The 12,359-nt window shown below is 39.4% G+C and overlaps 2 protein-coding genes and 1 long non-coding RNA gene across 6 annotated transcripts in view; 2 read left to right on the forward strand and 1 right to left on the reverse strand.

Annotated features, from left to right (window-relative positions):
• LOC309648256 (uncharacterized protein) overlaps positions 1-12,359 on the forward strand; it is a gene marked incomplete at its 5' end in the record, with an annotated part of 51,930 nt that overhangs the window by 7,300 nt on the left and 32,271 nt on the right. The window lies entirely within an intron of this gene.
• CCDC185 (coiled-coil domain containing 185) overlaps positions 1-12,359 on the forward strand; it is a 34,648-nt gene that overhangs the window by 6,287 nt on the left and 16,002 nt on the right. The gene's annotated exons all lie outside the window — the stretch shown is intronic.
• On the reverse strand, positions 897-7,487 carry LOC309644724. Its single transcript, XR_014254577.1, has 2 exons — positions 7,050-7,487; positions 897-7,012 (listed from the first exon to the last, which is right to left on the reverse strand). It is a non-coding gene; the product is annotated as an uncharacterized lncRNA (long non-coding RNA).

The following is a 12,359-nucleotide window of genomic DNA, read 5'->3' on the forward strand; positions in this document are numbered from 1 at the left end:
CATTTCCATGTCTACATGTCTTACTGTACCTGATTAAAACAAAGCCTTTGGTGTCCTTAAAACACGCTACACTTAGAGGAGGGTAAACTGCCCTGCAAACGCACCACTCATTATTACCCCTAAAGAAGCCCTGGCAAGCTCACCTCAAACACTTCACCCACTAAGCAAAGATGATGTCAGTACTTACCTCATACAACTGCTGAGAGGCTTAAATGGGATCCCCCAGAAAGCACCTGAAGAGCACGCAGGACCGAGTAAGTACTCAAGCAAGCATGTCCCAGGATGTTCACTGAAGATATTTGTGTAATGGTGGAAAATTGGAGACACCCTGAATAATGGAATGACTAAATGAATTGTGGGACAGTCACACTAAGGAACAGTATGTAGTCATTAGGTATAAACTAGATCTCCATGTAGGACCATGGAGAGCTCTCCAAAACATTGTTGGGTGAAAGAAGCAAATTGTGGGACAAAATGGACAGTAAGACATGATTTATGGAAAAACAGTACCATAGATTTTCTATCAACTAATGTGAATAAAAAGGAAAAATGCCTGAAACCATGCACAGAAGACAGTGGGGTTGCATCTGGGTTGGTGAGAGCAGATGGAATTGTTGGGGAGGATTAATCAAAGAATAGTTTTATTTCTATAATTTATATTTTACTTTCATTATTTATTTATCTGTATATAATTTTGTTGAGAATACTATTATGTAATGCTTAGATAGTTAGAAATTAATTTGCAATGCAAAGGAAAAGATAGGAGGGGAAAAAGATAAACATAGAAGAGGAAAAGGTCGGAATAAACCCGGGGCCTAAGGACATGAAGTTAACTTTGAGAATACTGTGCACTGATGGTATATTTTTTGAAACTAGAGATAATGGAGATCTATCTACATAAGGCATCTTTTGACTGAAGCATTTCCTTGGACAGGAGTGGAGGGATGTCCAGTAAGGACTAACTGCAAAACTAGTTTGCCATTTTGTAAAAGATCAACCCTGAGCTCCCCTCCTCATAGAGATTATTGAGATACTGGCTTCCCTTGTCTCTCTCTGGAGGCTTCCTCATTTCATACTATATCCCTAGCAATGGGTTGGTTGTTTTCCTATAATAATTATAGTAGGCTAGACTGACATAACCGATAAGCCAAAACAAGTAACAACATAATAGAAGTTCCTTTGTCTTAGGACAGTGCAGGGCACTGATGGTGGGGCAGGGATGGGAGAGTTAGAGGAAGACATTCAGGACCAGACAGAAGGCAACTTTGTCATCATCAACATAGTTTCCAAGAATCTGTGATCACTGCCATTTCAGCTGTTTTATAAGATTTAAAGATGGTGAGACCCAACACAATGACACTTGGATAAATGAAAGGCAAAATTCTTTGATTCTTAGAGCTCTGAACAAGAGAAGGTTGCTAGGCAGGGCCACACAGGGGATTGTACCCGGGAACAGAGTAACAGCAGGCTGGGGCTCTAGGGGGCAGCTGATTTATGGCAAGCCGGGTGGGGTTAGCTAGGTTTCATGGTCTTCCTGTGGATTGGCTAAGTTGAATAATTTGGGGGCAGGGCTCTGGGCATAGGGGTTATCCCTAGTTGTCCGGTACCTGGCTCTGGGACAATTAGGGTATATGTTTCATGGCCCCAGAGTGTTAGGGCACACACAATGAAGTGGTTTGGGATGTGGACTTACTCGGCTGTTTAAGAAGGGAAACTGACTGACCAGCCTCTTATTCAGGGCTTCAAAACTGGGACAAGACAGTACAATTTAAAAAAAAAAAAAGTTATATCAGCCCATAGAAGAAGGAGGGTAAGGCATAAGGTCCAGGCCTAAAAGTGGTCCACATCTTTTCTGCCCACATTCCATTGGCCAGAATGAGGTCACATGGCCAACTAGTCACATAGTCTCACAGAGATGCAAAGGGAGCTGGGAAATGTAGTCCCAGGGACAACCATTTCTGAAGAAGGAAAGCTCAGATTTCAATGGCCAACTAGCAGGCTGTGCCAAAAGGCTGTAAATGAATCTGAACTCAAATATTTCTTTACTTCTTCCCTCCCCCCACCCCTCCAGCCCCCGCTTTCTTAATATCTGTTTCACCTGCTTACATGGTAAGCTGCTTCAGGGCAAAGACCATCATGTTCTCTTGCTTTTGATTCTTCCCCAGCAATTATTTCTGCACCCAATGGGCTTCTCACTAAAACAAGTCTCAAGTAATTTCAGTATGCAAATTAGCTGCCACTTAAGAGCCTGGCATAAATATCTGATACTTAGAATATAATTTCAGTTAGTTAAATTTAGATCACTGGGGGGAAAAAAGAACAGCAGCATAAACATTCTCCGGGCCTTTGGCCTTTTTATTTAATTCTGAATTGGATAAGTCTTCAATAACTTTAAGCTTTGACCTCTATATAGCAATATTTGGTTCTTGGATTAAATCAAACAAGTGTTGCTAATGAGATGGTTTAACAACGTCACATACAGTCAGATTTTCCATTTCAGTTGACTCTTAGGTAAAGGTAAACCAGTGCTTTTAGGAACACTTTCAGTAGTTAATTACATTAAAAATGTTATTTTCCTGACCTTTTTATCTTGTCTCATCTTCTTTCACCTTGCCTTTTTTTTCTTGGTTTCTTAAAGACTCTTACCTTTAAAACCACTGTCAACTTAGCATAAATATTTTCTTTGGAAGGCTAACACTTAATGACACCAGGGAAGGGGTGGGAGAAAACAAACCTCACTATGGAATCACTAGACATTCATCCAGCACTTATCGAGTGCCTAAGGTATGCTGAACACAATGCAAATCCATAAAAATGCAAATGGCTATCATCTCAGCCTTTAAGAAGTTCACAGTTATGAACCTGAACCTACACTTTTTCTACGTAAAAGTTTTTATTCAGTCACCCATTCATTCAACAAATATATCTTGGGTCCTACTCTGTGTAGGTTGCTGATCTAGCTACTGGAAATATAGACTTGAACAAAACAAAGATGCCTGCCCTTCTGGAGCTTACATTCAAGGAGAGGAAGGTAGGCAATAACTTATCCCCACTCCCCACCCTTCCAACCTAGAGGTGATTTCCTTTACCTGTGAAGTCCCCTGATATTTTAGTATCTTCTGGCAATTGCTACTCTCTACCAGAGTTGACAAAGAGCAGGAACTAGGTCTTAACTTTGATATCCACCATGATGCTAGGACAGGGTTAATAAATGCTTATCAGCTCAATAAATGAATAATGAGTGCGTCTTTTCGCAAAAGTACAACCTGTGTAGCTAAAGCAGGTGAAGACCCACAGGAAGCTGAAAATGCCTTTTTCATGTCCGAAGGCAACAAAGTAGCTGCAAGCTCAATGGGGTTTGCACCCACACTCTCCCCCTGCCTTCTCCTGACCTGGTTTGGGGACTGGGATGAGAGGGTGCAGACATGAACTACATCTACCATTGCAACTGCACCACAAATAAATTTTGCAATGGGCTTTATAGTATGATTTTTTTTAATTCTCAAAGGAGAATTTTAATTCTCTAGGGGTCATAATAGTATGAGAAAAGATATAGACCACTTCAAGGCATATTTGGGAAATTATGGATAACGTCTTGTGCCGAGAGAGTATGTGTGTTTAGGGGTGAGTTAGGAGATGGCTATTAATAATAAACGTAGAACATCCTGTTAGGGCCTCACTGTTAGGGACCTTACATGCCACACCAAGGAGTTTAAACGTTATTCAAAAGACAATGGAGAGGTTGTAGACTGAAGGTTGGAATGGAAGAGGTTGTGGGGAAAGAGAGGAGTGAGAAAACAACGGAGCAGCCATCACAACAGGCCAGGTAAGCGGTAATGACGTGTGAACCAGAGTGGTGGCAGTGGCCATGGGAGAATGGAGGACTGAAGAGGAGAACTGTCAGATCTTCGGATGTGTTGAGGGTAAGGAAAAAGAGGATGCAAGGATGATATCAAGATTTAGAGCCTAGGAGACTAAGCTATAAATTACTATCAAAAATAGGGAACACAAATGAAAAGGTTTCATGAGGATGGTTATGAATTCAATGTTGGACATACTGAGTTCGACTTGCTGGAGGGAAACACACATGCAGATATCAGGCAGGCAGTTGGAAAATAGGGCTTAGGAGCTTTGAAGAGGGCTCGGTGTGGAAGAAGTAGGTCCACGAGTTGCTCCAAGTCTGTCTGTTAAAGCCACAGAATAGATGTACTTGCTTGGGGAGTGCACAATAAAAAGAGAAGAGGCCCTGGACAGAGCTTTTGGGAACTGTACTGTAGGGGAAGGAAGGAATGGAGGGAGGGAAGGAAGAGGGAGGGCAGTCAGTGAAAAAAAGAGCAGTGGTTCTCAAACTCTAGAGGGTCAAAGAATCACCCAGAGACATTCATGAAGATTCCTAGACACCTCCCCAGAAAACCAGATTCAGTAGGAACATACGATTTAAAGAGAACACTCCCTTCGTTATCTATTGATGCATGACAGATAACCCCAAAAATTTACATCTTAACACGGCAACATTTTTGATCTCATGGTTTCTGGAAATCAAGAATCTGTGAGCAGCTCAGCTGGGTGGCTCGAGGCCTCTCGCAAGGCTGCAGTCAAGTTGTAAGCCAGAAACCTGAAGACTTATCTGGGCCTGAGGCTCTGATTCCAAGATGAGTGTCCTCATCAAGTGGCAGCCAGCTTCCCCTAGAGCAGGTGATCCAAGAGAGCAAGGCGGAGACCACAATATCTTTTATGACCCAGCCTCAGAAGTTACGTTTGTCATTTCTGCAAAATCCTATTGGTTACATAGGTGAGTCCTATTTACTGTGAGAGGAGAGTTCACAGAAGTGACAGGAGACAAAATCAGGGTGGAGGGGCAACTTGAAGGCTGACTACCATATGTCCCTACCCTCCTGGAGTTATTCTGATGCAAGTAGCCCTCAAAGAAATACTGGATGGGAAAGAGTAAAGGTCAACAGAGGAAAGAAAATCAAACAGAAGGTGGACCTCAGTGCCAAATAGGACTGAGAAATCAACATAAGGTTGAGAAGAGGCCAGTGGATCTGGCCTCTGGTATATCAGTCTTGATCTTCTCAACTCGGAAGCAGCACTTCTAGAGAAACACAACTCTTTTTATGCAACTCATGGTGAGAAATGTATTTTACTTCATTGCCTGGTACACAATGCACTCGTATATAGAAACGAATGTTTCATGAATTAATACCTATTTCTACTGCATGAGAAGCACTCATATTTCTTATTGTAGTCTGGTCTATTTCTCTACAAAAATGCTAGTCAAGACCCACTGAACTGATTTTGTTGGTCATTAAAGCATCTGACCTGAAGCTTGAAAAATCAGTCTCAATAGGATTGGATAACAGTGAAGATGATGGTGATGACAAAAACAAATACATTTTGAGTATATACACTTTGCACTAAATGTAATACCATGAATTATCTTATTCATAACAACTCTATACTATAGTACCGTTAGCGTAATTTTAGATGAAAAAGTTTAGTACTTAAGTAGCTTCCTCAAGGCCATATGGTTAGGAGGTGGTACAACTGTAATTTATTTTAACCTAAACAATATGATTTTGGAACTTACACTTTAGAGCTGTGGGATCCAATATGGAGGCCGCTAGCCACATGTGTGTATTTTAATGTTAAGTTTAATTAAAACTAAATAAAATTAAAGTTTCATGTCTCAGTCACACTAGCCATATTTCAAGTGCTCAATAGCCACATATGGTACTAGCTTCCATATGTGACAGCAGAGATACAGAGTATTTCCCCCATTGCAGAAAGTTCCGTTGGACAGCGGTGTTCGAGAGCTAAACCACCAAGGGCCAACGTATTGGGAAGATGGGAGTCACCTGAGCATGGCTGTAAGGTGAGAGGAAGGAGTTGGAAAAAGAGAGAAGAGTCGAGATAGGGGATGCAGGTTGGAGCAGTGGCCTGGGGGAGGATGGGGGGGCAGGATCAGGGTACGGGGAAAGTTGGCTTTGGCAAGGGATGGGGACAATTTCTGCTCTGGGTCACAAAGGAAGAGGAAAATGGGTGAAGGTCCAGAGGAAGGGGAAGGTGACGAAGCTTGCTTTGATAACACTTGATATTGTCTAAAACGTAGGGGCTGAGAACAGGAACAAAGAGTGAGCGGGCCAAGTTTGGGCATTGGGTCAAGTAAGAAAGATTGGAAATCATCGCTGCAGGAGGTGCATATACACATAGAGAATGATTGATGCTCACCCATGGGGGCTCAGCTGTGGTTAGATACTGAATTTTAGGTGCAGCCAACCATTTATTTCATTCATTCAACAAATACTTGCCAAGTGCCTACAACATGCCAGGCACCATGCCAGGCACTGGAGAAACATTAGTGAATGATAGTGACAAAAACAGGCAAGCTCATTCTCTCATGGAACTTACTGGTGGAGGTCTTTGTTAATCACAGAGCTGCCAAGTGTAGCCCTGCAATGGACACATACCACCAAGGAGAGGAGCTGGTGCTCTAAAATGGCTATGAGAGGGCATGGCAGGGGATTTCATCTGGTCAGGAAGGTCAGGGAAGGCGTGCCTCAAACCAAGACTTGAAGAAGGAGCACCAATCCATACAGAAGGGAGAACGGCTCATAACTTTGCCCTGAACTGGGACCATGCAGAGACCCAGGCAGGCAGACAAAGGCACCTTTGTAAGGTTCCTGCGGACAGAAGTGTTTGCTGAGCACACAGACAAAGCCACCCATGGTTGTCGAGATTCTACTCCAGCCCTGTGTGTGGGTGGCTTTGAGTGAAAAGACACCATATGATATCCACAGTAGGATAAGCCTGCTGGATGTGGTGGCTGGAATTTTGGTGGGCTGAGGATTCCTACCCAGCTGATAACATCAGTAAAGAAGTCAATGCACAGGACTTCCCTGGTGGCACAGTGGTTAAGAATCTGCCTGCCAATGCAGGGGACATGGGTTCGAGCCCTGGTCTGGGAAGATCCCACATGCCGCAGAGCAACTAAGCCTGTGCGCCACAACTACTGAGCCTGAGCTCTAGAGCCCACAAGCCACAACTACTGAAGCCTGCGTGCCACAACTACTGAAGCCCATGTGCCTAGAGCCTGTGCTCCACAACGAGGGAAGATACCACAATGAGAAGCCCGTGCACCGCAACGAAGAGTAGCCCCCACTTGCTGCAACTAGAGAAAGCCCGCGTGCAGCAGTGAAGACCCAACGCAGCCAAAAAAAAATAAATAAATAATTAATTGATTAACTAATTAAAAAAAAAAAGAAGTCAATGCACAACATTATTACTGATACAATACATGTAGAGTCAGCACTCACAGCAAACCATCCATCATCAGACTTGTACTGTAGAGCTATCACCCCTCACTTAGACCTTTCGGAAAAACAAATTTCCTTTGAAGTTAAAAATGCCAGGCTCAATTTTAGCAAAACAGAAAAAGATAAAACTTTTAAAAACCCACACATTTTTTAAAGTTTCAACAAAGCACATTCTTTTTTTTTTTTCAAAGCACATTCTTTAAAAAAAAATTTAATATAATATCTGTATTATGTTGAGGATGAAGAAGAAATTCCAAATTGGGTAAGTTATTAAGTGTGACTATTTTTCCATTGAGAAAGCCTCTCCTGTGTTTAACTTTACAAATTATTTGTGATAAAATTTCAAAAAATAAATAACGTATGGCACAGTTTTGTGTTCCTGTGTCACTGCTGAGTGATCCAGTAACTGCATCCCATTATCACACTGTGGAAGTGAACTCCCTTTCGGCTCTCAAAGTACTTATTTTAAGTCCTTCCTTCCTTCACAAGAATTGGTTGATTACCATCTCCTGCTTTTAATTGCATTAAGGTTACAAATGTGAAAAACATCAGAATGCTAAGATGAAGCAAAACTAGAAATGTTTAAAATCCTGTCCTGCTCTCTGGTCCCCACGTGGTTCTCTCTGACTATAATTATGTTGCACTTGCTCAGAAGGGCATATAATGTAGAGGTTAGGGTGAGGGCCAGGGTTCTGATTCTGGCTCCACTGCTAGCTAGCCTCCTGATCTTCTGATTCTCTCTCTGTGCCGCAAGAAAAAACAGTCCCTACTTCACTTCATTGTGGTAGGATTTCCACATAAAGCACTTATAGCAACACTCCAAAGCTCCAACTTAATATGGGTCAGCCCTCGTTTCTACACATATCTACTCTCATACACATGGAATATTTGCATGGTGGATAAACGATTGTTTCCATGGGAACTTAACTTTCATATTTCCAGGTCCTTATCCCACTATCTTCTTCTTTTTTTTTTTTAAAGAAGTTTATAAGCTACAAGTTTCATTCTTAGAACAGCATTAACATAAGTTTTTCATTCACTGCCATGGGTGTTCCCATAAAAAATTTTTTTTCACTGTTTTGTGGGTCTGGTATTATTAATGAGTTCATATCTCATAGGCACATGTAGAGAGTGGCCTATTCTGTATTCTCAGATACTGTTGCTTTGGGGCATCGTATTCTTGTGTAGTAAGGAAAAAGTGGGGGTGGGGCGTGAAATAACTGAATTCCTGTGAAATTGTACTGCAAAGCTAAAATCTGAAACTTAATAATTTAACCTATCATCCAGCCATTGAAGAAAAAACCTTTTGACCCAATTATTATCTTTTTAGAAAAGGTAATTTCAAAGCAATACATTTTTTAATTATCTAGTGTCAGGTGTACAGCATCATAATTCGAAATCTGTATACACTACAAAGTGATCACATCCGTCACCATAAAATTGACCCCTTTCACCCCTTCTGCCCACCCCCTAACCCCCTTCCCCTCTGGTAACCACTGATCTGTTCTCTGTATCTATGAGTTTGTTCATTTGTTTTGTTTTGCTTTGTTTTGGATACCACAGATGAGTGAAATCATATGGTATTTGTCTTTTTCCTTCTGACTTATTTCACTTAGCATGATACTCTCCAGGTCCATCCATGTTGTCACAAATGGCAAGATTTCATTCCTTTTTATGGCTGAGTAGTAGTCCATTGGGTATACATACCACGTTTTCTTTATCCATTCATCCATGGATGGACACTTAGGCTGCTTTCATATCTTGACTATTGTTAATAATGCTGCAATGAACATAGGAGTGCATATATGTTTTTGAATTATTGTTTTCATTTTCTTTGAATAAATCCCCAGAGTGGAATTGCTGGATTGTATGGTAGTTTTCTTAATTTTTTGAAGACTCTCTAAAATGTTTTCCATCGTGGCTGCACCAGTTTACATTCCCATCAACACATCCTCTCCAACACTTGCTATTTCTTGTCTTTTTGATACTAACCATTCTAACTGGTGTGAGGCGATATCTCATTGTGGTTTTGATTTGCATGTCCATAATAATCAGTACTGATGAACATCTTTTCATGTGCTTATTGGCCATCTGTATGTCTTCTTTGGATATGTCTCTATTCAGTGTCTCTGCCCATTTTTTAATTGGATTGTTTCATTGTTGTTGAGTTTTATGAGTTCTTTATATATTTTGGATATTAATCCTTATCAGATACATGATTTGCAAATATTTTCTCCCATTTAGTAGGTTGTCTTTTTGTTTTGATAATTGTTTCCTTCACTGTGCAGAAGCTTTTTAGTTTGATGTAGTCCCATTTGTTTATTTTTACTGGTGTTTCTCTTGCCCTTGGAGTCCGGTCCACAGGAACATTGTTAAGACTGATGACAATGAGGTTACTGCCTATGTTTCCTACTAGGAATTTTACTGTTTTAGGCCTACATTTAAGTCTTTAATTCAATTTGAGTTGATTTTTGTGTTTGGTGTAAGACAGTAGTCTAGTTTCATTCTTTTCCATGTGGCAATCCAGTTTTCTCAACACCACTTATCAAAGAGACTGTCCTTTCTCCATTGTATGTTCTTTGCACCTCTGTCATAAATTAATTGTTCTTATATGTGTGGGTTTACTTCAGGGCTATCAATTCTGTTCCACTCATCAGTGTGTCTGTTTTTGTGCCAGTATCATACTGTTTTGATTACTATAGCTTTGTAGTATAGCTTGAAATCAGGGAGCATGATACCTCCAGCTTTGTTCTTCTTTCTCAAGATTGTTTTGGCCATTCAGGATCTTTTCTGTTTCTGCACAAACTTTAGAATTATTTGTTCTAGTTTTGTGAAATATGCCATTGGAATTTTGATAGGGATTGCATTGAATCTATAGATTGCTTCGGGTAGTATGGACATTTTAACAATATTAATTCTTCCAATCCATGAGCACAGTGTATCTTTCCATTCATTTGTGTCTTCTTAAATTTCTTTCATCAGTGTCTCATAGTTTTCAGTGTACAGGTATTTCACCTCCTTGGTTAAATTTCTTCCTAGGTATTTTATCCTTATTGCTACAATTTTAAATGGGGTTTTCTTAAATTATCTTTCTGATAGAAATGCCACAGATTTCTCTATATTGATTTTGTATCCTGAAACTTAGCTGAATTCATTTATTAGTTCAAAGAGTTTTTTGGTAGAATCTTTAGGGTTTTCTATATATAGCATCATATCATCTGCAAATAATGATAGTTCTGCTTCTTCCTTTCTGATTTGGATGACTTTTATTTATTTTTCTTGCCTAATTGCTGTGGCTAGGACTTTCAACACTATGTTGAATAAAATTGGTAGAGTGGACATCCATCCTTGTCTTGTTCCTGATCTTAGAGGAAAAGCTTTCAGCTTTTTCATCATTGAATATGATGTTATCTCTGGGTTTGTCATATATGGCCTTTGTTTGTTGAGGTACGTTCCCTCCATACACATTTTTGTTGAGAGTTTTTATCATAAACAGATGTTATTATTTTATCAAATACTTTTTCTGCATCTATTGAGATGATCGTATAATTTTTATCTTTCATTTTATTAATGTGGTGTATCATGTTGATCGATTTGCAGATGTTGAATCACCCTTGTATCTCTGGAAGAAATCCCACTTGATCATGGGGTGTATGATCCTTTTAATGTATTATTGAATTTGGTTTCCTAATATTTTCTTGAGGATTTTTCCATCTATACTTATCAAGGATATTGGCCTGTAATTTTTGTGTGTGTGTGTGATGCCCTTATTTGGTTTTGGTATCAAGGTAATGCTGGCCTTATAAAGTGAGTGTGGAAGCATTCCCTCCTCTTTGATTTTTTTTTGGAAGAGTTTGAGAACGATAAGTATTAAATCTTTGAATGTTTGGAAAAATTCACCAGGGAAGCTGTCTGGTCCTGGAATTTTGTTTGTTGGGAGGTTTTTGACTACTGTAATCAGTCTTCAGGTTTTATATTTCTTCATGATTCAATCTTGGAAGATTGCATGTTTCTAGGAATTGGTCCCTTTTTTTCTATGCTGTCCAATTTTTTGGTGTATAATTGTTCATAGTATTCTCTTATGTTATGATCCTTTGTATTTCTGCAGTAGCAACTGCAATTTCTCCTCTTTCGTTTCTGATTTTATTTATTTGAGCCCTTTCTCTTTTTTCTTGGTTAGTCTAACAAAAGGCTTTTCAATATTTTTTATCTTCTATTTTCTTTTTTTTTTTAATCTTCTCAAAGAACCAGATCTTAGTTTCACTGATCTCTTGTCTCTTTAGTATTTATTTCATTTATTTCTGCTCTGATCTGCTCCTTCCTTCTACTGACTTTGGGCTTCATTTGTTCTTCCTTTTCCAGTTACTTTAGGTGTAAAGTTAGATTGTTTATTTGAGAGGTTTTTTTGTTTGTTTGTTTGTTTCTTGAGGTAGGCCTGTAATGCTATGTACTTCTCTCTTCAACTGCTTTTGCTGCATTCCATAGATTTTGGTACATTGTATCTCTGTTTTCATTCGTCTCCAGGTATTTTTCAATTTCTCCTTTGATTTCTTCAATGACTCACTGGTTGTTTAATCTCTACATTTTTGTGGTTTTTCCAGTTTTCTTCTTGTAATTGATTTCTAGTTTCATAGTGGTCATTGTGGTCAGACTAATTATTAACTAATTATTATAATTTTAGTTAATTTTACTACTTTTGTCTTTCAACCTTTATACCTGCTTTATAAGTGGTTGATCTACTATCTTTCCTGTATATTTACCTTTCTAGTGAGATTTTTACTTTTGTATGTTTTCTTATTATTAATTAGTGCCTTTTCTTTCCAGCTTAGAGAATTTCCTTTAACATTTCTTGTAGGGCCAGTTTAGTGGTGATGAACACCTTTAGTGTTTGCTTATCTGGAAAACTCTTAATCTCGTCTTCAATTCTGAATGATAACCTTGTCAGGTTGAGAATTCTTGGCTGGAAATTTTTTCTTTTCAGCACCTTGATTATGTCATGCCACTCCCTTCTGGCCCATAAAATTTCTGTTGAAAATTCTACTA

This window comes from Balaenoptera physalus (genome assembly GCF_965194825.1).
Source record: "Balaenoptera physalus genome assembly, chromosome: 1".
Lineage (NCBI taxonomy): Eukaryota > Metazoa > Chordata > Mammalia > Artiodactyla > Balaenopteridae > Balaenoptera > Balaenoptera physalus.